At 35.5% G+C, this 27,500-nt stretch overlaps 1 protein-coding gene across 1 annotated transcript in view; it reads right to left on the reverse strand.

Annotated features, from left to right (window-relative positions):
* LOC135215385 (uncharacterized) overlaps window positions 1–27,500 on the reverse strand; it is a 624,294-nt gene that overhangs the window by 240,174 nt on the left and 356,620 nt on the right. The gene's annotated exons all lie outside the window — the stretch shown is intronic.

Here is a 27,500-nt window from a genome sequence, read left to right on the forward strand (position 1 = left end):
ATAAATTGAAAGTGATAATTAAGCGAAATCGAGTTTTTACAGCTGTAGATATCTTGCGAGACCGAACCCTTTAAATTAGGTCAGTATCATAATCATCTAGGCCTATAATAAGGTACCATGCAGCACCTTTCGACCACATTGTAAGACCCATAAATAGCGGGATTAAAAGTAGATAAGTATTAAGTTAATGGGTAATCTTCACGTGGTGAAATATAATTAATAGCAGAAAATATTAATGCCTTAAAGAGGCAGCAATTGAAAGCTATTCCTTTATCATACTCATATCCGGGTAACGCTGTAACACTAGTACACATTTACGATGAAATGATCGTCACCAGATTAACTCGCAATTAATGTTATAAAAAGATTTCTCTTGCGTTTGTATGAGGTGGTGACTAGTGATACCATTATCATTTTTTAACCACATGTCGATATGTCTTTTGCAATAGTAATGTTGACCTTTACTTTTTCATGATTCCTGTATCCATTATCTTGGCTTGACAGCAGTGTTAGTTATGTATAACTTCGTATAGCCTACATTTACTCGACGTACTACATTTAGCGAAGGCTTGATTGTATTACTTAGTGGTGTTGTGGGTTTCCCAGCTTAGAGCTTAGGCTTTGGAGCATAAGCTTACATTCGCAGGCTTGGTGTGTGCAGAAGTGGGGGAAAGGGAGGCGCCGCTTAACGCTCAGTAGGTTATAAATAAGTCAAATGTATGACACCCTAACTGAAACCATTTTATGAACTTACTGAAACTATTTTAAGATCCTTATTTTCTATGATAAAAAATTCATTGGGTGATGGAAATATCAATAACAAAGCATCATCCGGGGATTTAAGACGATTAAACAAAATGCGTAGAATTTAAATCCATGATGATGAAACAAAACCTAACGTTTACTTCTTTTTAAGTAGATCAACACTTTAGAGCTGACATACCCCAATGTAACATCAATATAGGAAATATCAAAATTTGAAAGGAAATGAGATGATATTTATTTGTTAATTTTACACTAAAGCTCAGTCGAATCATACTGCTGTTGTATTGACTCCCGTACTAAATAACATAGCTACTATCGGAGTTTTAATTATGAAATGGCACGATTATAGATGCTCTTTAATATTATTATTATTATTTTGAAGAGCTGTAACCCAGTAACGGTTAATGACAAAGTGTTCAGTATTTCAACATTATGTAAATGTATATATATTATATATATATATATATATATATATATATAAATATACATATACGTATGTATACATGTACACACACACATATATATATACATATATGTGTTTATGTATATAATGCATATATAATATATGTATATAATATAATTAAATATAAATAATATATGCCCAGATAGATATTAAATAAAGATCATATACATATCTATAACATGTATACACACACACCCACAACACCACACACACATATATATATATATATATATATATATATTACAAGATATATTTATGTATATTATGCATATATAATAATATGGATATAATATAATATAACATATAATATATAATAGAGATATAGGATATATATATATATATATATATATATAATAATATATATATAATCTATATAAATTCTAAATTGTATGTGTCTTAAAATCTCAATTATGTGTTTCTTTGCTTATCAGTCATTTTCTAATTGATTTGACACTTTTATTCCCTCTAAGAGCCTCAATCATGGTTTATCTATGTGTCTACTTCAAGGAAGAATGTCAGATTACATCTTCAATAAACAACTTTATTAGATCTAGTAGGGACGAGAAGGACTGGGAATATCACGACCTTTCTCTATTATGTGGATGCGTACATAAATACCTTCGTACACGCAAAAATATGTTGGGGGAAACATACCTGTGGAAACTAGAATCCCTATTTTTTCGCATAATAACAGCAGCCGGATGTATTCTCCAAATGCTCTTTCTGGCATTCACAAAGAGACTCAAATTAGCATTTAACAGGCATACCTTTCCGAGGACGAAAACCAAGTCCTAACAATGTGAGAGCCGGGAGCTCTAGTTACAGCACAGGGTAATTTGCATTCAGCAAAGCGTCAGCTTTGTAATAACCAAAGAGGAAGCCTCTTCCATGGTGAGCGTTGGTAACCAGCTTTCGTTGAACAGCAAAAATAAATAACAGAACAATAACAAGTGATTAAAGGGAAGTAATTCCAAATACCACGCAAATGGGAGCATTAGCTTTTGTGTATGTGGAATACTGTGATTATTGTGAACACAAGTTCCTCCAAACGCATATATATTGTATAGTAATATATATATATACTTATATTATATTACTATATATATATATAAATATATATATATATGGTATACTTTATATACATATATATAACATATAATATATATAGATATATATAAATTATATCTATATATCTATAATATATATTCTAAATATTCTATCAAGTATTTCTTTCTATCTACTATATTATCTATATATATATTCTCTACTTTATATATATATTATACTATAATACCTCTATATATATTATATATATAGTCTATACATTATACGTACGTACATACACATGCATATATATATGATATTATATATACACACACATATATATATAATATATATATATATCATATATATATATATTATATATATTTATATATATATATATATATATATATATATATGTATATATATATATATATATATAATATATATATATATATATATATATCATATATATATATATATATATATATATATATATATATATATATATATATATATATATATATATATATATATATATATATATATATATATACGTACGTACATACATATGCATATATATGTGAGTGCGTGCATTTGTCACTACGTCTGTATATAAACACAAAGATGTGTATATATATACATATAAATGTATGTACATGTATATGTATTTTGATTTTTGGCAAGAGGTGGGTAGCCCGGTCAACGCCACCATATATGGTTGTTGTTGACTGGAAGACTGACGGTATAATAATTCGCCGCTGGTTCCAAAATGATTTTATTACTGTTCAGAATTCGGTTCCTTCCCAGATTTGGATTTAGAATGTTTCGGTAAATACTATGAAAGATTCGTAATTTGTAGCAAAATAGCACCACGAATGAGGAGAAGCATTTAATAACACATTAAGCAAAGAAATAAAATTAACAAATTAATAGTAATCATAATAATGTTAAGAATATAAATTACTCATCAACAATATGGTATTCCTTGAATATTATTATTACTAGTATTTACTTATTTATTTTTCTTTTGGTCTATCACAGTCTTCCTATTCGATTGGGTGGTTTTATAGTGCGGGGTTCCGGGTTGCATCCTGCATCCTTAGGAGTCCATCACTTTTCTCACAATGTGTGCTGTTTCTAGGACCACACTCTTCTGCATGAATCGTGGAGCTACTTCGGCATCTAGTTTTTCCAGGTTCCATTACAGGGATCTTGTGATCGTGCCTAGTGTTCCTATGATTATGGGTACAATTTCCACTGGCATATCCCTTATCCTTCTTATTTCTATTTTCAGGTCTTGATATTTATCAGTCTTTCCTCTCTCTTTCTCTTCTACTCTGGTGTCCCATTGTATTACGACATCAATGACTGATACTTTCTTCTTGATTTTGTCAATCAATATCATGCCCGGTCTATTTGCATGTATCACCTTATCTGTTCTGATACTGTAGTCCTAGAGGATCTTTGCTTGATTGTTTTATATCACTCCTTTAGGTTGGTGTTCGTACCACTTATTTTACTACAAGGCAGCTGGTGTTTCTTGCACAGGCTCCAGTGGAGGGATTCTGCTACTGAATCGTGGCTCTTTTTGTACTGGTTCTGTGCATGTGCCGGACATTCGCTTGCTATGTGGTTTGTGGTCTCGTTTTTCATATTACACTTCCTGCATATGGGTAAGATGTTATTCCTATCTATCATTCTTTGGACATACCTGATTCTTAAGGCCTGGTCTTGTGCTGCAGTTAGCATTCCTTCTTGTTTCCTTCTTGAGTTCTCCCCTTTGTAGCCATTGCCATGTTTCATTGCAGGCCAGTCTGTCTCATATACTGTCCGTACATTGGTTTGCTGTGCCATTCCTCTGTTCCGTTTGTCATTCTCCTGTTTCTGTATATTTCTTGGTCTTCATCTACTTTTATCAGCCCTTCTTTCCATGCATTCCTTAGCCACTCATTTTCACCGATTTTCAGATATTGTCCCAGTGCTCTGCTCTTGATGTTGCCACAGTCCTCTATGCTTAGTAGCCCTCTCCTTCCTTCCATTTGTGTTATGTATAGTCTGTCTGTATTTCCTTTTGAGTGCAGTGCTTTGTGTACTGTCATGTGTTTCCTGGTTTTCTGGTCCATGCTGCAGAGTTCAGCCTTTGTCCACTCCACTACTGTGCTGTATCTGATTAAAATTACTGGTACTGCCCATGTGTTTATGGCTTTCATCATATTTTCGGCATTGAGTTTTGACTTGAGTATCGCCCTAAGTCTCTGCATATATTCTTTCCTAATCGTGTCCCTCATCTCTTGGTGTTTTATATCCTCTCCTTCCATTATTCCTTGGTATTTGTACCTGTCTCATCTATGTGTTTGTTGCTATTCCCATCTGGTAGCTTTATCTCTTCAGTCTTTGTTATTTTGCCGTTTTGTATGTTGACCAAGGTACATTTTTCTATTCCAAACTCCTTCCTGGTGTCCCCAGATACCATTCTTATGGTCTGGATTAGGGTATCTATTTCCTTGGTGCTCTTACCATACAGATTGATGTCCTCCATGAACAGCAGATGGTTAATCCTGTTGCCTCCTCTCTTGAATTGGTACCCAGCACCCACCTTCTGTAGTACTTTTGCCATGGGAATCATGGCTACTATGAAGAGTAGTGGGGACAGTGAGTCGCCTTGAAAGATCCTTCTCCTGATGTTAACCTCTACTAGTCTTATCCTAGAGCTTGTAAGTACTGCATTCCAGTAGCGTATTGTATTTTTGAGAAAGCTGATGGTGCTTTCCTCTGCCCCATATATTTTCAAGCATTCTATTAGCCATGTGTGCGGTATCATTGAGGCCTTTCTTGTAGTCAACCCATGACATACTTAGGCTGGTTTTCCTCCTCTTACTATTCTTCATTACCATTTTTGTTGTGTGATACTGGATTACTCCATATGATCCCCAGAGTCTCTTACTCGGTTCAACTTCAGGAATTTCCTGGTGGCTGTCTTTCCCTCTTAGTTGGCTGTATAGTTTTTTCTGGTTGGTTGGTTCCGAAAAGTTCGTTCTGTTGGTATCCTTTAGTCCTATTAATTTACCGTTGGATTTTATGTGCTTTGGCTTTAAGTCAATATTTTATATCTTCTATTGTGTTATTTAGTCCTTTCTCCGGTACTTTGTAGTTCTCGTTCAGTTCCTCCCTTATTTTCTTGTTTTTCCAGGCACCTTTTCCAAGGCGGTTGCTGTTTTCGTTTCATTTGGGTGTGTTGTGATGGTGTTAGTATTCTACTACTAGTCTTGCTCCTGCATATGCCAGGTTATTTGTTTCTGTGATACTGGTGGTGTGTATTAGCCTCATTATTTTATTGACTTTAATTGTTTTCTCCCTTAGTTTTTTTGTGTTGTAAGCTTTCATGGAGGGGATCTATGTTCTTTCTGTATCTACCTTCATCCATTGTCCGATCTTTTCCATTAATTCTGTCCTCTCCGTTACTTCTTCCATGTTTATTCGTGTGCCATTGTTTGGTAGCTCATCATTCCTGTCATCTGTGGTATCGTCTTTTAGTTCATCTTCTTGTTCTTCGTTGCTGGGAGTTATTTCTCTCTCCAGTTCCTCTCTTTCTACTGTGGAAAACCAGCTCTGTTTGAGGGGTGTTATTTCTCTCATTCCAGATGTTGACCAATCTTCTTCTGTATCCTCTTTCCGTCGAGTTACTTCTGATGTAGCTTCTCCATATTTCCTTATTCTCTTCTCTTGTCCATTTCTTCTTCTGGTTTGCCTCTGTAACTCCAGTCTCTGGTTGCTGGATGACGCCTGGCTGGCTGCCGGATAATGCTCCTCTGTTGTCAAAGGTTCTACTGATGTTGTCGTTTGATCTTTCATTTTTTTTCATCATTGCTGATTTTTGCTATTTAAGCCATAGCAGGTCCCTACCCTATCAGGAATAGGTACTCATTTATAGCTGCGCAGACTGAGGAAATTGTGGTAAAGATCCTTTCCCAAGGAATCAACGCCGAAGAGAGTGGTCACCCATCCAGCGACTGACCAGCCCAATGTTGCTTAACTTGTCTATTGATGACTAAACCACTCTGCCACGGGGCCACATGTTATTATTATTATTATTATTATTATTATTATTATTATTATTATTATTATTATTATTAATTATTAGTTATTATTATTACTGTTTGTAGGTGTGACCATTAGTATGCTTTATGAGAACTTTAATGTTATTCCAGAGATTTTCACAAACCTGTTCACTAGTATATATCCAAAGAAGAAATCACCTTTTGAAGCTCAGGTCAGGTCGACAAATCATTAATAGACCGAAACAAAGCCTCTCATTAACCTCGCGGGTTTTCAGTCAATAATTAGAGTGACATACAAAATCTATGGGCATGGGAAAGATCGTTGATTTCTCGTCACGGATATTTAAACTCCAGTATTCCTTTAGCTCACAAAAGAGGAGTGGATATAGATAGGACTATTACTTCCCGTACCATCTACAGTACACAAAAATTCTCAACTTTCATACCTTCAATTTTTGTACGCTTCTACTATACAACATTTCCAATGAGACTAATGGACTTTCTTCTAAACAAGCTACGTTCTGTAAAGTTGTGAGAAAGAAAAACTTCGACAGGAGAAAATACTAAATGTGAGACTCATTAAGGGATACCCTACCTCGAGGGTTTGTCTGTGATGGGGTTTGTGGGCAACAATGTTTTGAACTTCTACTGAAAAAAAAAATTCAAACAAATTTTAAATTTGTTTAAGACTAAGACCAAACGTATACATGCAGATAATTGTATATACTTTAAGTATGCATAAATACACTGCGATTAATAAAACACACACACATACATATATATATATATATGTGTGCATGTGTGCGCGCGTGCGCACGCGCGCGTGAATGTATGCCCACGTTTCCACAGAGTTCCATTATCCTATAATTTCTTCTTTTCATTCCTGTCCTGTCTAAGCTTGGAAATAAAAGGGGTTAAGGGAAGGGTTATGACTCCCCAAACCACAGAATGGTCACGTCCATTTATAAATTTCTTGACTTAACTCAGTGAGGCCATGAAAGCTCCCAGGGCTATAAATAATATTAACTTGGGCATTACCTTGATACCTATAATAAACTAAGGCCGGCAACCCGCCTAATTTACCAATTAATAATACACATTTAAGACCCAACCCCCTTACGGATAGGCCCTACCATAACCATATAATTAACTGGGATTACATAAATAAATAACACGACCAACAGCCTCATTCAACGCCAAACCTAAACGACGGTTGACGGGAAGGGAGAGCGGCGAAGGCGGGGGCGGAGGGGGGCAAGGGGGGGGGGCAAAGGGGGGGGGGAGGGTGGGGGGGATAAGGTAAAGAGTGAGGAACATTCAAGCTACGCATGGTGACCACTGATGCCAATTTTGACCCTTAAGGACTTCACCCGAGGGAGGGGGAGGACTACGGTATAGATCAACTTCGCTTCCCTCAACTGGTGTTAATGTTGCGTCTGCAAATAAGACTTCCTCCACTCAATCCTCAGGCAATTTTCATCTCGTGCATAAAATAACATTTATCAAACTTATTCATAAACATGAACAGATTATCACACATCAACACCATACGAACAGATATTCAGGAAGCAGAAATTATAGCAGAATGCACCACCTCAGTAACCAAAGCAACGTCAACTAAAAGTTATGTAAAACAACATTCTAGCAACGAGGACGAGACATCAGAAGTAAAAGAGTCGACGATGCATCAACAGCAAATAAATTCACATTGAAATGATTACGACTCAAACATAATATAATTCACAAGACAATTTTAATATTTCATCACAATCATGTAAGCAACAATTCTCCCTGATTTTGGATGACAGTTCCATTCTTCGCAGCTTTACTAGCTTGACACTCTTCATATTGTTAATAAAGGATATTTTTTTTTTTTTTGTAAAGCGACAGAAAAGAATGAAACCTAAAAAGAAAAGCTGGTTGACAAACGCGCAACTTTTCTGAAGCCTCCTGCCGTATTCTTACACTCACTGCTGACATTTGTATTTGGAAACAACGTCCAGTAAATGAAGTAAAAAAATGGGCAGTTCAAAGTAACTTCAGGGCTTCTTCCGTCTGGTGTTTTTTTCAGGCCTATGCCGAAGAAGAGGCGGGGGGAAAGTAGGAAAAAATGGACCTCAAATGTAATAAGACAGACCTCGGGAGCTTTCAAACTTTCTCCATTGAGTGGGGAGAAAAAGGAAGAAAGGAGAAGTGGGGGAGAGGGGGAAAAGAAGAGGCAAACACGTAAGAAACCCAAAATGAGATTACGTATGTGTGAACATCTTCTCTTTTCTACTGATGTCCATTAGGCTTTTAGAGCTTCCTAGATGTGAGTGTGTGTGAGGTAGTGTGTGTGTGTGTGTGTGAGAGAGAGAGAGAGAGAGAGAGAGAGAGAGAGAGAGAGAGAGAGAGCATTCAACAAGGAACAAAAGGAATGAAAAGAATGGACGAAGACTAAAAATCACAGAAAAAGAATAATTGTGAGAGAATGTAATAAAGGCGAGGGGGAGACTTTTGAAGATAAAATATTCGGAAGAAACGAATAACTAGGTACAATTAAAAATGGGGAAAAAATTAAGTGAACAATGAAAGGATATATCAAAGAAAATGGTGGTCATTTTGGACAAAGGGCCGTAAAAGTGGAAGTAAGAATTAATATTAAGAATTTGCATGCTCATATTTGGGATTGCTATGAATGAATATACCTCCTTACGTATATACATTCAGTAGTGCACAGACATAAACAAGTTCTCTATATACTATTTATAAAGCACATGATAAATACGCGCGCTGTATTAAATGTGATGTCATGCAAGCAAGTTTCAGGGATAACAAATTGTTCTATTATAAACTATGTAGAAATCAGGACAATAATTCAGGTCGAAAAGGAAAACCAGCTCAAGACAAAAGAAACTGGTGTCCATAAAGATACAAAAAGTACAATCTGTGAGAAAAGTATGTGAAGCATCTGATGAATAGTTCCATCCCGGTGGGGGAGGACTGCCTCGGCTACTCCCTCCACTTCTTTCAGTCTTTTTTTTCTTTCTCGCCGTACAATCGTTTACAACCAGGTTCGTAATTCACTGCCCAGTTCACCACAGGAGTATGGAAACTCTCATGCCGCTCCCGCTCCCTTCTCCCAGTTCGGGGATCGCACGCGCGTTCCACTATTTCGTGTGTGTGTGTCTGTGTGTGTGTGTGTGTGTAAGTATATGGGAGACGCAGAATGACAGCAAAATTAAAACATAAGAGACTGGAACACACCTTTATTCTTAAATAATGGATACACGTGAAAATGACACTAAAAACAAGTCCAGTGAGAAAAAAAAAACGTTTAAAATCTAAAAAGAAAATTGTCCAAAAATGCTGTTAAGATGTATTTCAAATGAGATGTGCCACAACATCTTTCTCATGCCTATTGTTTAAGTTTCACTAGACTTGTACAGTGCAACTTCTACGCCATTATAAAATAATAGTAGTAATCATAATAGCTGTTATTCTAATCAAATTGCTGGTGCCCCCCACTGACTGGTCAAGCATTTGATGCGATAAGAAACGGAGAGAGAAATTCAGAACATGTGGGAGAAAACAAGGAATTAATGAATGAAAGATTGAAAAATCAACTTGTGGAAAAGCAGTGAACCGCAACGCAACAGACGATGAGAGAGAGAAAGGGGGGGGGGGGGGGGGGGGTTGGAATTATCAATTGCGACAAGTGAAAAGGAAGGAGGAACATTAAATATGAGAAAAGTTGACTCCATACAGGGAAAACTGCCGAAACCAGAGATTAAATGAAGTAAACCTTATCATTAAATGAATTGGTCAGAATCTTCAGTTAAGAACATTTGCCATCATAAGAAATGAACTTTCATCGAAGAGAGAGAGAGAGAGAGAGAGAGAGAGAGAGAGAGAGAGAGAGAGAGAGAGAGAGAGAGTACTCAAAAATTGAAAATGCTGGGTGGGTTAAATCAATCATTGAGTTAGCCTATAAGTTTGGCATACATATGTGCTCTTATACACATAACATAAAAAAAGGGTGAGAGGTTCACAGTTGATGCATATAAAGGCTTTGCAACGTCTGTGTATTTTCAATCGCAAAGAAGTTCTCTTTTAATAAGAACTACAGCGAACTCAATATGAGGAAAAAGAAGGAAAAGTGGAACTTCTATCACAATCTCAATTTTTGGAGTGAATGGCGAGATATCCCATTACTATGTTGTGAACGAAAAGTGGCTCAGAAGCAAACGCAGTTATCGCAACGGAACTGGGTTTTACTGTATCTCGTTTTACAGATAAATCATACAAATCCTCATAGAATGTAAATTAGATATAAGAGCCGACTCAGATGCCCGGAAAGAAAAAAACTTGTGGTGCTAAAATGACGATTCTCACGAAAACTCCTCCAGTAAATCTTCGTTGTGAAGTGGCTTCTATAAATTAAGTTTTCTTCGTCTCAATAAAAAACTTTAATAAAGATCCAGTGCGTCTAAAGCTGTCTCAGACTTTTGATTTACTGCTGAAGTGGAGACAAAGTCCGACGTCCACAAAGCCTTGTCTTTTCCCTTTCCTAACAGAAGAGAGAGAGAGAGAGAGAGAGAGACGAAGAGACGAGAGAGAGAGGAAGGAAAGAGAGAGAGAAGGGGGGGGGGGGGGGGGGTTGTAGTGTCCTTAAACGACAATTTGAGGAGATCAAGTGTCACCAAGTTCAGGAATAACTCCGAAGAAGTCGCCCTCGAGCAGTGAAGCGTGGTTGCAGCCTTCCAGTGTATCAGAGTAAGATATATGTACAATTAGATGGGATAACTCTGCTCTCAACTTGCGACGAAGTCCCTTTTAGAACTTCGAGAAGGCAAGCGTATCTACATCCTCGTCGCTTCCAAAGATCACGTTACTACTGTTTCCTTATGACACCTCTCATTCAGCCTCTTACGTCCTCTTAACCTTGAAAACCGCCCACACTCCTCTATCACAAGTACTTGTATCACTCAAAGAAAAATGGGTGAGGGAAATGCTGTTAAAGATGAGGGGCTCTTTTTTCTATCATTGTCAACTCACATTACATATCTTGATTCCGTTTATTCATAATTTTTGTATTTGGAAAAAAGAAAAAACTGAATAAGGTTTCCTGCTACATCGCAGTCGACAAATATTTGTTAATTTTTTGAAAGCTTAGAATCAAGTTTTATTTATATGACGTATCTTTAACAACTAGTTTCCCAACCACGTAGAAAAACAAAATTGTTTCCATACATAGACTATTTATTCAAAAATCTATCTGTAGAACCTTGTTATATAATTGTATATACTACATTAATTTTGTAACCATGATTGTACCACCTTTTTCTTAAGACTTAGTTTCCATTGAGTATCATGAAGTTGTTGCAAGTCATCATTTCAATCTTTCAAGACAACTTTCTTTAGAGTGATAAAATCATAACCTCTGGTTCATAAGCAAAGGGATGAAAAACTTCTTTCACAATTCAGACCTCTATCAATGCAAAGCTGTAGATTTTTTGTTTTCCTCCTATGAATTATGAAGAAGATTTTCAAAAGAGAGGAAACATTCTGGGCACAATCTTCGAGATTTCTATTAATAATTTTTCGTCCACTCATAACCTTTTTCTAGTAAAGTCAAGGCATTATGTCCCGATAAGACCTTTGGAAAAACAGTTGCCATTTAAATTTATATATAGCAGATCTTCTACAATGTTTAACTTTTCTCCCAGTTACACTAAACATTCGTAAGATTTTTGTCACAAATTCAGAGAAGCACATATACCACTTCACAACAAAACTTTTAAGCCTTGATGTAGATTCCCTATTCACAAAAGTACCAGTAGAGGACGTTCTACAATTTTTGAGGAAAAAATTAGCCCCCTATTCAGATCATTGCCCACTGGCTCTTGACAAAATAATAAAGTTAGTTGAGTTATGTGTTTCTAATAACGTATTTTCATTCGGGGAGTCATTCTATGAGCAAAAATTCGGGCGTAGCGTGTTTTAGCCTCGTTTAGCCAATCTATACATATACTTTGAAACTATAGTAATAAATGCAATAAAACCCACAAACATGCTGTGGATGAGATATGTAGATGATGTTATAAATTTTTGGGATAATAGATGGGGCAATTTCAACGAATTCCTTTCAAAATTAAACGCATTAGTGCCCAGCATCAAATTTAAAGTTGAATGGGAAACAGACAACAAAACTCCTTTTCTTGATGTTTTAGATTTACAGACACGACAGAATACAAATTTACCATATACAGAGAACCAACATTCTCACTTTCATACATTCACTACTTAGGTATCATGACAACCTTACGAATGTGTTCCCCAGATTTCCTGGAACAGGAATTTGAACTAATTCGTAAGAAGATTTTGCAGTTAAGGGATCCTGACCACATAATTGAGAAAGTGATTCATAAAGTAAACGTACTTTTCTACCTACCCACTCAAGACAAGACCAGGGAGACACCCAACGATAAAATAAGAATTCCACACCAGGACAGGATCTATATAATCCTTTTGACTTTACCTACCCGAATATCTTACCCAAATCCCTGAATTATGTCAAACAAAAGACAATCCCCAAGGACACAGGAGTATACCATATTCCATGCCTGGACTGTTACCAAGCTTACATCGGTTTTATGGGAAAATAACTTTCCAAGAGATTAATACAACATAAACGGTCTATAAGGTATGGACAACAGAGCTCAGTGATTTTTAACCATATAAATGACCATAACCACAGAATAAACTGGAATTTGTTACATATAATTTATAGAAGCAACTGTTGGTACAAAAGCCAGATCATAGAGTCTGCCTTAATTACACAAAGACAGGTAATGAACATCTCAAAGGGCGCATGGGATTCAGATATCATGGATAAAGTCTTCCTTCAGCCAACGCTTAAGAAGATTAAAGAGGAATTATCAGCTGGGGTGACCTAAAAAAGGCTAACTGTAGATGGATCTCTTAGAATGAATACCGCCTTTCTGTAAATTTTCTCATTCATTATCTACCTGAAGAGAGAGAGAGAGAGAGAGAGAGAGAGAGAGAGAGAGAGAGAGAGAGAGAGAGAGAGAGAGAAAGAGAGAGAGAGAGGAGTCTCTGAAATATATTCTGGCGTTTTTAAGGGCTCCTTTTATTAGATGGAATTCTGTTGTAACAGAACATTTTCACCAGTCATACATATATTTATATAATGGTCAGATTCCCCACCTTCAAAGCAACAATACAATATATGAAGTTCCCCAATTAATTTGTAGGAATAATTCCGACGCTCACCCTTCCTTCCTTCCTCCCTTCCTTCCCTCGTCGCCATTTGTTTGGCAACTTGTTATGCAGAGGGATAAACACAATTGGTCACATGTATATGCATGACGCCGTTTATACATTAACCAGAACTGTGTTGCTTCAAATGCTAAGCAGCGAACGCACGGCAAACGGACATCTCATGAAATCTGTTTATCCAAGTAAAATCTAATAAATGTATACGCTGTCCTCGCTGAATGGGGCTAGGGTTGGGGTTAGGGGTTTGGGGGTTAGATACAGGAGTTCAAATAGCACATTTCATGTGGATATCAAAATTCGGAATTAATATCCCCATTATGAGTCTATGAACTAATTGGCGTATTTCGACATCCATTAGCTTTTATCCGTCATAAAAAATACATCCATGCATATTCTGGTTTTTATCGAATGTTGCAAAATAAATCCTAATGGCCCCATTCCAGTAACGTATAGGGCATGAATTGCAAGGTTATAGATCATCAACATTACGATTCAAAAATGAAATGGATCTCTCTCTCTCTCTCTCTCTCTCTCTCTCTCTCTCTCTCTCTCTCCATTTATTCGTGTCTTCCGTCGTTTAAATTCTTTTTTTGTTGTCTGCACTCTCCCTTTCACTCTTCCTCTCCTGTGCCAATCTAATTGCGCTTGATCTTTGACTTGAAACCTCTTAGCTGGGGACAAGGGCAGTTACAAATAATTTATCTCACCGAATAATGGACTGCAAAAAAAGTGGGAACATTAAAGAGTCAAGACTGAGACAATATTCAGTGAGCACATGGAACTCTGGCGAGGGTATTCCTAGTTGCTGCCAGAAAGTTCAACGATACACAATAGAGATAAATCCCAAACCCCACATCGATACAACCACTGCTGCCACGATTACAGCTAATGACGATGTTGAGAATAATAGGAATGTAGTCTACCCACTTATGATGGTACTCCCGTTCTTATTTATATGGACACAAAATGAGAACCTAACCATGATAATGAAAGTTAATAAGTGAAACATTATAGGGAAACGGTGATCACTGAAAAAAAAAAACATTTGAACCAACGTCAAATCTAGGTAACAGTTTCTTTGAACTTAATGAATCTTCATAAAACAAATACTTTCATAAGTTATGAATTAAGCTTAAATACAAGCAGGCATACATAAGAAAAAACAAATATATTATGCGTAAGCCTAGGAAGTCTTTACTGTATACCTATGGCTATTGCTTAATTTCATGTTTATATAGCAGATTTTATAGTCAGTTTTTTTCTTTTTGTTTATTATTATTTTACCAACAGGTGTATAGCTGGGAGGCAGCAGCACTAGGGAAATCAATATGTGTTAAGATTGGAAGATACAAGATTAGAATGTAGAGGGCAGGCGAAATACAAAAACAGAAAACTGAACGGACAAAAAGAATGCGAAATATTCTTTCATCCTCGGAAAATCCCCTCAGAGATTTTTTCCCTTTTCAGCTCTCCCTCCCTCCATCTGAAATGCGTCAAGGGCACTGTCTATGTTCCCGCCTTTTTTATTTCAACCTTTCTTTCCGTAGCAGGTCCTTTCTTTTTGCTGGCCCGGGCTGGCCTATAACTAGTCCCCAAGACGTCGTAATGACATTCTGCGACGGCGGTATTGAGGGTAAGGATAATACAGCATCCATTATGGATGCCGGACACGCCTCCGTCTCCACAGTCCGACGGAGGAGAGGAACAACACCCGTTAACTCATGAGATGACAAAGCGGGGGATGAGATAGGCGGCCCCTCAAACCCTCCTCCCAACAGACATCACACAGACGAGGAATAGAAAAGGGGATGATAACAATGATGTGATGATGATGATGATGATGATGATGAGATGATGAGGAGGAGGAGGAGGAGGAAGGGAAAGGCGGGAGAGTAGGTGCGATAAAACTGGGGGGAATTGCAAGTCGATATAACACCGTGTAATCCTTGATTACGCGACCCCTAATATTTCATATATTGCATCATCATTTATGAAAGTTATTGACAATTCACTGTACACAAACAATTCACTGTAAAGTAGCATAATTACAATTTCATTATCAACGTAGCACCGGTTTTATTCCCTCACTGGTCATGAAAATTATTGATGGCAATGGATACAATCGGTGCTTCTTGCAAAAACCACACGACTTACACACAAACACAAAAAAAAAACACACACACACGTATATATATGTGTGTGTATATGTATGTATGTATGTATGTATATATATATATATATATATATATATATATATAACTGACTATAAAATCTTCTATATAAACATGAAATTAAGCAATAGCCATAGGTATACAGTAAAGACTTCCTAGGCTTACGCATAATATATTTGTTTTTTCTTATGTATATATATATAATGTATATGAATGTGTGTGAAAGTGTGTATAATCAAGTACTTGTGCTATAAAATCAGGCAGTTTTCAGTATTCTTCTGACCACGATCATCATGGAAATGATGGGGATAGCAAAGATCTGAGAATTCTGCCTTGGCATCGTCGACGGGCGCTGCATGTCCGAACTTCCCCTAAACGAGAATCATGAATCACAAGGACCAAGAGGGGTTATCCTCCGCACAATTTATGGGGTAACTAAATCATAGCACACAAATGGTTATCAGCGTCGTACGGATGCAATATGCAATTCGTAGACTATTTACTCTTTGAACGGCACAATGAAATAAGCGGTGAACAAAAATTTCCAAATCATTTTCATGCATAAAGGTGTGTATATATATATATATATATATATATATATATATATATATATATATATATATATATATATATATATAATATAAAGTATGTATATATATATATATATATATATACATACTATACTATATATATATATATATATATATATATATATAGATGTATATATATATATATACATACAATTCGTAAACTATTTACTCTTTAAACGGTATTAATGAAATAAGCATAGAACACAAATTTCCAGATCAAGTTATGTGTGCGCGCGCATGTTTGTAGGTATAAATCTAGAGAAAGTAATAAGACAAAGGTCACGCGCAAAATCGTTCATCGCCTCACTTAAAGTTAGAAAAGTTTCGAAGTGTAAATCAAAATCCGACATATCTGCTGAACCTTCTGATACAACAAGTCAAGTCAACTATTTAAACTTTCAGCTCAGCGCAAAGCCCTGCGAGATTTTTCTTTTTTTATTGGAACCTCAACGATAACAATTTTACGAAATTTGCAATACTGATTTCCTTATGATTTCATTTGCTTTGGTTTTCCAAGGAAGACAACACAATCACCAAGTTAATAATGATAAAGAACTGCAGTCATAAATTAAGGGGATGCAGCTCCAGAGGAGTGATAATTATAGCATGCTGTTATATGTGGCAACAATAACCTATCACAAAGGCAGGATGCTCATGAACGTCGTTTATCGATATTTATGTCTTGATAAATATTGTGGACATAAATCACCACCTGCACCGCTGCCTGCAGTACCTTTTCCAAACAATTAAATAGACATCAATGCAGTCTCATCTCCAGCGACAGAGGCTCAGAAAAAAGACAGAAATACATATTGAATAAACGCATCATAGCTGACCAAGTGGCTAGAAATGAAATATTTCGCATCCAAACGCTTACTTTTGGAAAGCTTTCTACGCGCAGCCAGTCGCTGGTGTGTGGAACAAGTTCGTTTACTCGTGTAAGAAAAAGTTTATTTACCATGTTTGTTAGTCGGCCAACGAAGGTGAATCATGAATATCGCAATTAAAATTCTCATCTTGCAATTAAGTCCTGTTGCCTGATAGTTTTACGAGCCTTAAAAGTGATGAATGCAATATTAATGGGCTATAATATTCGAGAACGTATAAATACGGCTCCTACCAGCGAGAAAATCAGGTAAAATTACTGTACCTTTTATGATTGTTTATTGGGTCCGGTCTTTTTCGACCGATTCTTTTGATCGTTTAACTTGACCGGACAAATTACCCATTTGCATACAACCTTTTTCCTTTTAACTTTATAACCTCCCTTTCCCCGGTAAAGTCATTAGTTTGTTAAAAATAAAGAACAAAAAGAGCCTTCACTATCACAGTCATGAAGACCGTATAACCACCAAAGTCGGACTTACATAAGATGTAGATCGGTTTCTTTCTTGATGAAAGGAAGCCATCTTTTCGATTGAATTTTCGGTGAAAATTAAGTTTTAGTGTACAATTGCCAATGCACTCTTAAGACCAAATTGAAAAATGAGCTATACAGAAAAATTGTTGCTATGTTCAGTCTACGGAACCACTTAATTTTTAAGTTAAGACAACAAATTGTACCTTGGTTAAATGATCATAAGTTCCAGTACAATAATGTTATCCTAGCAAAGGTGTGAAACAAACGACGAAACTGGCAAGGAAGGTTACACTTACTGGCAACAACTTTCTCAGCACACATACCTGAAAAAAAGATAAGAATATTCAATTTACGGTGCAAATTACTTGGTAATCTAAATGTCACAGATATTAGGCCAACTTACTCCACAAATAAAAAAGCCATGAAACATATTAAGTGATTGGTCCTGATGATTTTCTGTTGAATATTTCCCGGAAAATGGTTTAATATAAAAGTTTACTTTTGCTTTTCATCGTAAGTATATTCATACACCAAAGTCATACTTAGTTGCATTAATGTAATGTTCAGTTTTGTGTAACCTAAAATTTTAATAATAACCACTAATACAGTCCGAAATAATTGCTATAATGAACTAATAATATCAACAACATGCAACTGTTATTCATAATACTAACAGTAATATATTAACTCAGTAAAAAAAACGTTTATCGCCTCCTAACGTAAAGCCAGCCTTCTAAATAATTCGGAAGAATTTAAAGCATAAAAATGCAGTAACATCAAAATGAATATGAATAAAATATCTTTTGCGGTAAAATTCACCACTTCTCTACAAACGTATTGCGCAGATAGTGCTAACAATATCGTGGTCGATGAATACTGCAAATCATAAAAACCACATTCAATTTTAGGTCTTGAGAACAATGCCAATTTTTCCTAGAGAAAAACAGATTATCCCTGAAATTTTCCATACTCATACACACACGCACACACACACACACCCTCACACACACACACACACACACATATATATATAATATATATATATATATATATATATATATATATATATATATATACATATATACATATATACATATATATATATATATATATATATATATATATATATATATATATATATATATAATGTATTGCACGTGCATTTATATGTACATGTGATCAAATGCTTGGACGTTTGAATGCATACGTTCTTTGGATATATTGTATATTTCCAAAAAGTTTGAAATAAAACTAACGTTTACATATTCTAAAAAAAAATCACAAGCAATTCAAAACCATTTCTAAATATCTAAAGGAAGCAGGGTATCACTCACTCCATGAGGCAAAGGCTTACATTAAAAAAAAAAGATAAGTCCATTGTTAATATCATTACCATAAATCCTTTCCTTCTGATTAAGGATAAGAGTATATTCAAGCAGATCATGGAGACGATTTTGAAGTAAAAAACCTTAACTTTATTTGGCGATAACTGTTTATTCTAAATAAGAACCAAAAATGAAAACTTTTTATGTGTTATCTAACATTCAAAGACCACTTAATTTACAAAAGAGTAAATCAGTGACATCAGAAAAATGGAATCTTAAACATCCGTCTATCCTAATAGGGTGTATATTACATACTTATACATATACATACATAAATAAAGGTATAATCCACGAAGGAAAGTGAAACAATGGCTCATACCATTATGTATGCATTTATCACGTTCTAAACTTTCGTGATTCAGTTTTACATATACATACATACTTATATCTAGTATATATGTATTTATATAATATATATGTATATGTATATATATATATATATATATATATATATATTTATATGTATATGTGTGTATGTGTCTGTGTGTGTGGTGTATGAAGAAAATTTCAGAGATAATCTGTCTTTCTCTACGAAAAATCCTCAGTGTTCTCAAGACCTAAAATTGAAGGTGGTTTTTATGAGTTGCAGTATTCATCAACCACGATATTGTCAGCAATATCTGCATAACACGTTTGTAGAAAATTGGTGAACTTTGCAGCAACAGATGTGTATATATAATTATATTAATATATATATTATATATATATATATATCATATATATATAGAAATAATATATATATATATATCATATATCTATTCTAATATATATATACATTATATATATCTAAATTATATCATATTTATATTATATATATATTATATATATTATATATATATATATGCGTGTGTGTATAACTGAATCACGATGGAACGTGATGGATATATATAAAGATAAAATCCATGAAGGAAAGTGAAACGGAGTACCGCTACGAGACCTATCGACTTCTCGCCTTTACTAAGCAGAGTAAAGAAGGAGAAGTCGACAGGCCTGGCAGCGGTATTCCATTGCTTCACTTTGTTTAGTGGATTTTGTCTTTACTTATATATACATATATATATATATATATATATATGTATATATATGTATATATATATATATATATATATATATATATATATATATATATATATATCTATATATATATATATATATATATATATATGTATTTATATATATATATATATATATATATATATATATATATATATACATATATATATATATATATATACAAACACATTTACAGGCATATATAAGTACTAACTACAAAGGTAGATATTTATAGGTATGTGAGTGTAAATAATGACAATGATCATCATCATTCTTTATATTTGTATATTAATATTAATAATAGCATAACCAGTAAAACATGGTGAAGTTATCCTTACTGGGTTTACACATAAAAATCGTCAGAAATGTGCCCTTATGTATTAAAAATAAGGAAATGTATGTATACCTACAAGTATGCAAAATTATATATTATTGTAGTATCTGTGCACTTACTGGGGATACACCCAATTACGATTGTTAAGTATTAATGATAGCAACTATAAAATATCTCGAACGTACATTCAGAAAAACAAAGTAAACAAAATCGGTTTTGTCGATAAACAAGACATAAAGAAAAATTCCAGCCAGTATAGTTAGAGGTAATGCTTATCTACAAGACGACCTGTTCAATTAATCTTGTTCAGACGACTTCTGCCAAGAAGTCGACATATTTATGTTACATCGAAAACGACTATTCCGTAAATATCAGCGACATTAAGCCTCCACCCTTCAGAAAGACATTTAAAGGTCGCGTGATTTTTTTTTCTTCTAATTACCTTTTTTTATCGGACTACAGAAATCCAGATGCCATAAATAACCTCGCAAAAACTCAGCATGTTATTTACGTCACAGGATTTCAGATTCTAATCGCAATGACGATGGCAGGAGGAAATAAAAACCGAGAAATGTATTACAGAGAACTTTATTTTCTAGCGATACCGAATATGAACCGCGTAAATTCCAAGCCCCACTTGACAAGAGAGCATTCGTCCTCTTCCGCACCGCAGCATCTTCCCCAGTTCCTCAACTTCGTTCAAGGATCTCCCAGACGACACTCCTTATCTCGAGACAAGGGAGCTATCTGATAAGACCAAATCCTTGATGAATAACCGGTGACTGTGAAATTAGCACTGATAGATCTAACACAGGGTCTCCATCGAAGCTGATTCACTGGGCATTCGAGACCTGCTGAAGCTGATGTACCGGGTATCCGATAAAACGCCCCTTCCCTCCCTCTTCCTAACACCTCACAAACTTCGTGAGACAGCGGAGAGTCGGAATGTGTATCCTTCCAGGGCATGGCGGCTCGTTTGGCATCCGGAATTCTTTTTCTATTAGCTTTCTCGCTTTTTTGCCGATTGTTCTTCATTGCCGCCGACCTCCACGAAGGCTTTTAAGGACGGCATTTGCAGTGGATACATTCCGCTTTTCTATCTCGAACTTTCCACTCGCTCAAACTCTCAAGACGTTGGGAAGGAATTCAAACGTTTCAGCTATTCAGTTGTGGTCCAAGTGGAATGTGACATTCGTGATGATGACTGATAAACTATTTAAAGCGTCCCAAAAGTGATGTTAAGTCAGGCAAAGAAAGAGACAGACAGAATGTGAAATCCTCTTTGGAAAATCTTTATTCTTTGCCCATATGGACTTCCTGAATAATTCCGAATCTCGGGACGGTAGTAAATGCAATCCGATGCTCCACGAAGAATATGCAATTTTACTTTATGCAATCGTAAATACTCATATTAGTGCATGGTATTATAGATAAGAACGTGGATCTTTATTTCATGAAAGTTCGTAGCTACCTATGAAATCTCGTAGTTTCACTTTAAATACTACAATTTCTTTTCTACCTGAACATAGTAAGTTAAGCGGGTTGAAATAAATAACAAAATAAATATGAACAATAAAGTAATGGAAATACAGACCTCACCAGTCGGATGATAGAGCGATCTAAGTAACAGTTAAACTTACCAACCTATTTTATCCACCTTGGCGCTTACACTTACACTCTCTCTCTCTCTCTCTCTCTCTCTCTCTCAGAAGTGCGAAACATAATCTAAATATTTCTTCTACAGTTTTGGTTCCAACATGAAGGTGCAAATCTGTAAGATATTCGAAATAAAGAAAATATAGATTTGGCAGAAACTACTCTTTTAAGAATGCGGAGATATGCACAAGAAAAAGTAATGCAGAAAAGTTTCATCGGCGGCGAATGCACAGTTCTACACCAGCAAATCTATGAACGTCTTAATGAGCAAACAGTTTTCGTCGAACCCTAACAAAGAAACAAGTACACACATGATCTTCGAGAGCCCTTAAAAAAACCAAAGCATCGTCTTAGGCCTAGGAATAGAAAAGCCTACATGATGAATATGAAAACATCAAACAAGAGAGGCTAACGATACCGAGCGTAATGAGTGGGTATTGTATGCTCGTGAGTACCAGCCGTCAAGCCTGACTGAATAGAGAGAGAGAGAGAGAGAGAGAGAGAGAGAGAGAGAGAGAGATTCTGCAGAAGCCCCACAATGCGACTCCTTATTCTCGAACGTACTAAATTCCTTCACATTTCCTTATTACCCCAATCTTATTTCCTCTTCACGCTCTTTCTGCTTCTCTCGCGCCCTTTATCTCCACCACGCCGAAGTTCTCACTCCTCCATCTCCTCCCAGCCATCTTCTCCCACTTTCTTTCACCAAAGCGGTGCCCCTTCCTCGCTGAGGTTTTACAGTCCAAGGGGTTAACCTTTTGCAACAGCTCATATCCCAAATAGGAAGGATGAAATAATGGGCTTTGTGAAACCCCTATTCAAGAATTTCGGTCCGGTGGGCCCTCACCTCCGTCCCATGAAATCCTCGAGGTTCCAGCCATCCCTCAATCCTCTTTCTATCTTTCTATGCCTAATCAAATCCTCTGCTCCAATGAAAGCTCAGTGATTGAACTGTTTACAAATGCTCCTTGAGATGAAATAATACATTACATAGAAAAAAGAAAAGAAAAAGAAGAATACATACGCGCACACAACACACACACACACACACACACACACACATATATATATATATATATATATATATATATATATATATATATATATATATATATATATATATAAGCGAATACCACGGGAAATGATAGTCGTGAATCCAAGCGCTTTCGTCTTTATTCAGACATCGTCAAGGAGCTACTTGACGATGTCTGAATAAAGACGAAAGCGCTTGGATTCCTGACTATCATTTCCCGTGGTATTCGCTTATTTATGAAGTCACGTGCATCTACTGTGATTTTTTAAGCATATATATATATATATATATATATATATATATATATATATATATATATATATATATATATATATAGTGGTCGAAATCATTGTGTACAAGAGAGAGCTTGTAGATAGTGCCAATAAGCTTTGCTTAGGTAACCTATATAACACTATTCCAAGCTCTATTATTTCTACGGTAGTCCTTCTAAAACATATTTCGTTGAGCAAACTATCTAGATTTCATTTCGTTATTGATGGCTTAATCTTTTTAATGGCAAAGAATCGAAACCCAGTTCACGTCATAGTGAACCAAAAGGAACTTTACTCATTTTATGGTTGAGTCTAACTAACGCTTTGTTTCAAAATAAATTAAATCTTCAATCAGTTCACAGACAAGTACCAAAAGCGATCTTCTGTTTCAATGCACATTATCTATAATTATTTTATATACTAAAAGGTTTAAGCTCTATTTGTTTAATATGAAACTATCAAAACCTACTTTTATTTTGTGATAAACTAGACAGCTCATTTCCATTTCAAATCAAGCAATTTGCACTTCTCCTTTTATGATGATTTATCGATGACGATTCTGTTTTATGGGAAACTCCACACTTATTCTAAGGCTTGAAATCTGCATCTCTTCGTTTTATGATAAACAATATCTACTCCTATCGTTTCATGTTGCTGCATTTCAACTTTTCTCTTGTTACGGAAAACCCTCTGAAAAACATCCATTTACAAAGACCACATTAAACTACTCTATTGAAGGAAAACTACCTAAGTATAACTTCTTTTACATAGTGCATAGTACAAACTCTCCTTCACCAAATGGTAAAAGATCTAAAATTCTCGTAATTTCAAGCCAAAAATATCTAGTAAAAGACATTCCGAGTATTCTTTTCATTATATATAAACGTAATTCACAAATCCGTTTTCATGATTAAAATAACACCAAGCTGAAGACATAAAAATCCGTTTCAGTGGTTAAAAAAATTTAAGCATTCAAAAGTACGTCCATTGCAAGAGAAAAACCACGAACGAGAACGTCACAGCAAAACCAGATCTTATTCTCCTCCATAGTATGAAAAAATGGATAAAAACAAAGGAAAAAATCAAAATAACAGAAACCTTCTGGAAAATTCCGCTATCTCAGTCAGACACATCTTATAAGGCTAAATAATTAAGATTAATTTGACATAGAGTTTCCTTTTATTTGCCAGGGGAGCCGAAGGGTAGAGAAGTACTGGACTCACAGTAAATATATTATTTACTTTTATGATACGGCCTCCTACTCACTTTTTGCTCTTCTCGGTCATTTTTTCTTCTTCTCTCTATCTTTTTGCCTGAATTCCCTAAGGGAGGAAAGCGAGGAAGAACTCAGGTTTTTGGGGGATGGCTCTGGAGGTGGAGGGGAGGGAAGAGGAGGTGTCGAGGGGAGATGATGCCGAAGGGGAGAAAATAGGCTGATGTGATAGACACAGATGGCCACAGAGGGGAAGCGGCCGATAAGTAGGATCAGAATTTTGAAAGGAAAAGTGAGAGGCGGAAGAGGGGAATTGGGAATGAAGGAAATCCAAGGACCGCCATGATGGTTTGGCTTGTCGCATCATTTTTTTTTTCTTCTTGCTTAAACGAATGAAAGACGAAAGACGTGTTTCCAACTATGGAAAAGTAATAAGGCACAAAGCCCCTTAATAAAAGGCAATGAGGGAAAGCAAAACAGTAACTAATATTGAACTAACATTTAGATATACTATATTTCAGCGAGTTCTTGCAACATACTGTGTACTGTATGGGATCATCGAGTCACTAACATAATTGTCAAGCGTTTTCCGGTAATGGTGTTCAGTTTTAAACTTTGTACAAGGATATATATATATATATATATATATATATATGTATATATTATATATATGTATGTATGTATATATATATATATAGAGAGAGAGAGAGAGAGAGAGAGAGAGAGAGAGAGAAAGATACTTTTATTATGTCTTTGTATTTTACTCTTCAGTAAAATGAAAAATTAGATTTAATGCCGAATTTATGTATGACGTCCATAGCAACAAGTCACTAATAATAATAATAATAATAATAATAATAATAATAATAATAATAATAATAATAATAATAATAATAATAATAATAATTTTGTTTTGGAAATAATGAAGTGGCTTACATGTGTACCTTCTAAAAACGGAACTTATTGCTATAATTCAAGCTGAGGTACACATCAACCAACAAGATACGAATTTCTGAAGAAAATCTTATTGATGACCATGAATGACTTAAAACAATGATTGAGACCAAAACAAGTTAATGCTGGAATTGGCACAATGAAAGAAAATCGATCACACCATTCTTTAGCCACAAATCTGTACAAATTGGGGTTCATGATTCACAAAATCTTGAGAACAACGACATTCAAAACGCAGCTGTCATGGGCAGTGGCCGCTAAATTTTCCCGCAAATTTTGTAGCGCCACAAACCAAACACCAAACAACGTCTGAAACCTATATATCGAGTACTCACTCACTCGTTCTTGGGGATCCTCCTCGTGTTGAGGATTCAGTCCAGAAGTGCTTTATGCTCTTTGTCCTGTGGACTAATTCACTTGGGACCCATTTTGCATGACTGATTCTATGGTGACAGTAGAAGACACAAAGGTACAAACACATAAAAGCGCTCGAATTTGCAAATACTAAAAGCTCAACTGCGAACCTCCATCTCAAGCAAAAACGCATACTACATATATACAAAATCGTATCACGCAAAACTCCAAACTTCTTTGAGATATAATAATCACACGTCATAGTTTCTCATATACATATTAGAAGAAAATTTTACGCGAAAATTAATTTCCATCGCCAGCGGGATATTTATCAGAACAATAGATATACAGTCCTTTTCTAGATACGAGCTTAGTATATATAATGCAATAAATGAAACTGCAGTATCACCAAGAGAGTTAGAAAGGATAAAAGAAAATATATATGAAAAGTTATAGAAATAATCCAGTATGGATCTGACAGTAACAAACCAGGGAATTCTTGACTGCTGAGAGTTGCTACTGCAACTTCTTCGAACTTAGCAATTCCGATGATAAAATCAAATATATGAAGCTGTTTCACAATGCAGCTTTACCATTTCAGAGGGCTATTAGAAGGACCCTCCGTTCTGCCGTGGAGCTTTTATACCAGCTTTATTCTGTTAATCTTACAAAAATTCACCGTATCCAGGTAACAGAATATGACAGGAGAATGGAAAGAGATGGCTGTGAATTTACTTAAATAAAACCGCTTACGATGTCTATATGCAAGCGATATGCATGCAGACTCCTTTAGATAATGTAATTCGTTTTATCGTCCAAACATATAGAAAGCATATTGAGAGGCACTAAAACTGTCTACAAAAGCAAAGTTGCTGGACGCTCCCGAAGACCGAGGGAGAGAAAAGGTGTAGCATGAATATCACCATCATCTTTGGTTTTCGTTCCTTATCAAGTCTTCCTATAATTCTATCTTATCCCATAAAGGAGAGCTGTTGACAAAAATACTGCAGTTTCCATTTCAAAGTTTATACATGAGGCCGGATCTAAGAAGTACCGCTGTGTTATTCTGTCATCAGGGGCCAGACGTCAATATTTGATTACACATCTCCAGGCCAATCGCTCCCCTCCCTAACACCCTTGGGGAAGGTTAGTTATCCCTCACATACCAATAGAGGGGAAAACATTTTCTTCTTCCCAAAGCTTTGTTTAAATGCTCTGCTCGTAGAAAGTAATCGACAAAGCTGTTGCTTCCGAAGCCTTACTTTTAAAAAAGGCTTGTAAAAAAATAGTGTTCGTTACGACAGCCACCTTTAAACAATTCTCTGGCAGAAAATGAATACTTTAAACGTTTTCTAGCGTTACAAAAAGCTTTAAGGTTCGCTTAACCTCGCTCTACCTTTACTGTGGCTGTTTTTCCAGCAAATCGCTTTTAGAATGGAAGTTTGAATTTTGACAACTGGTAGCAAATCTTGATAAGTATGCAATTATTCTTTTAAACTCTGTTTAAATAAAAC

Source organism: Macrobrachium nipponense, chromosome 5, assembly GCF_015104395.2.
Source record: "Macrobrachium nipponense isolate FS-2020 chromosome 5, ASM1510439v2, whole genome shotgun sequence".
Classification (NCBI taxonomy): Eukaryota; Metazoa; Arthropoda; class Malacostraca; order Decapoda; family Palaemonidae; genus Macrobrachium; species Macrobrachium nipponense.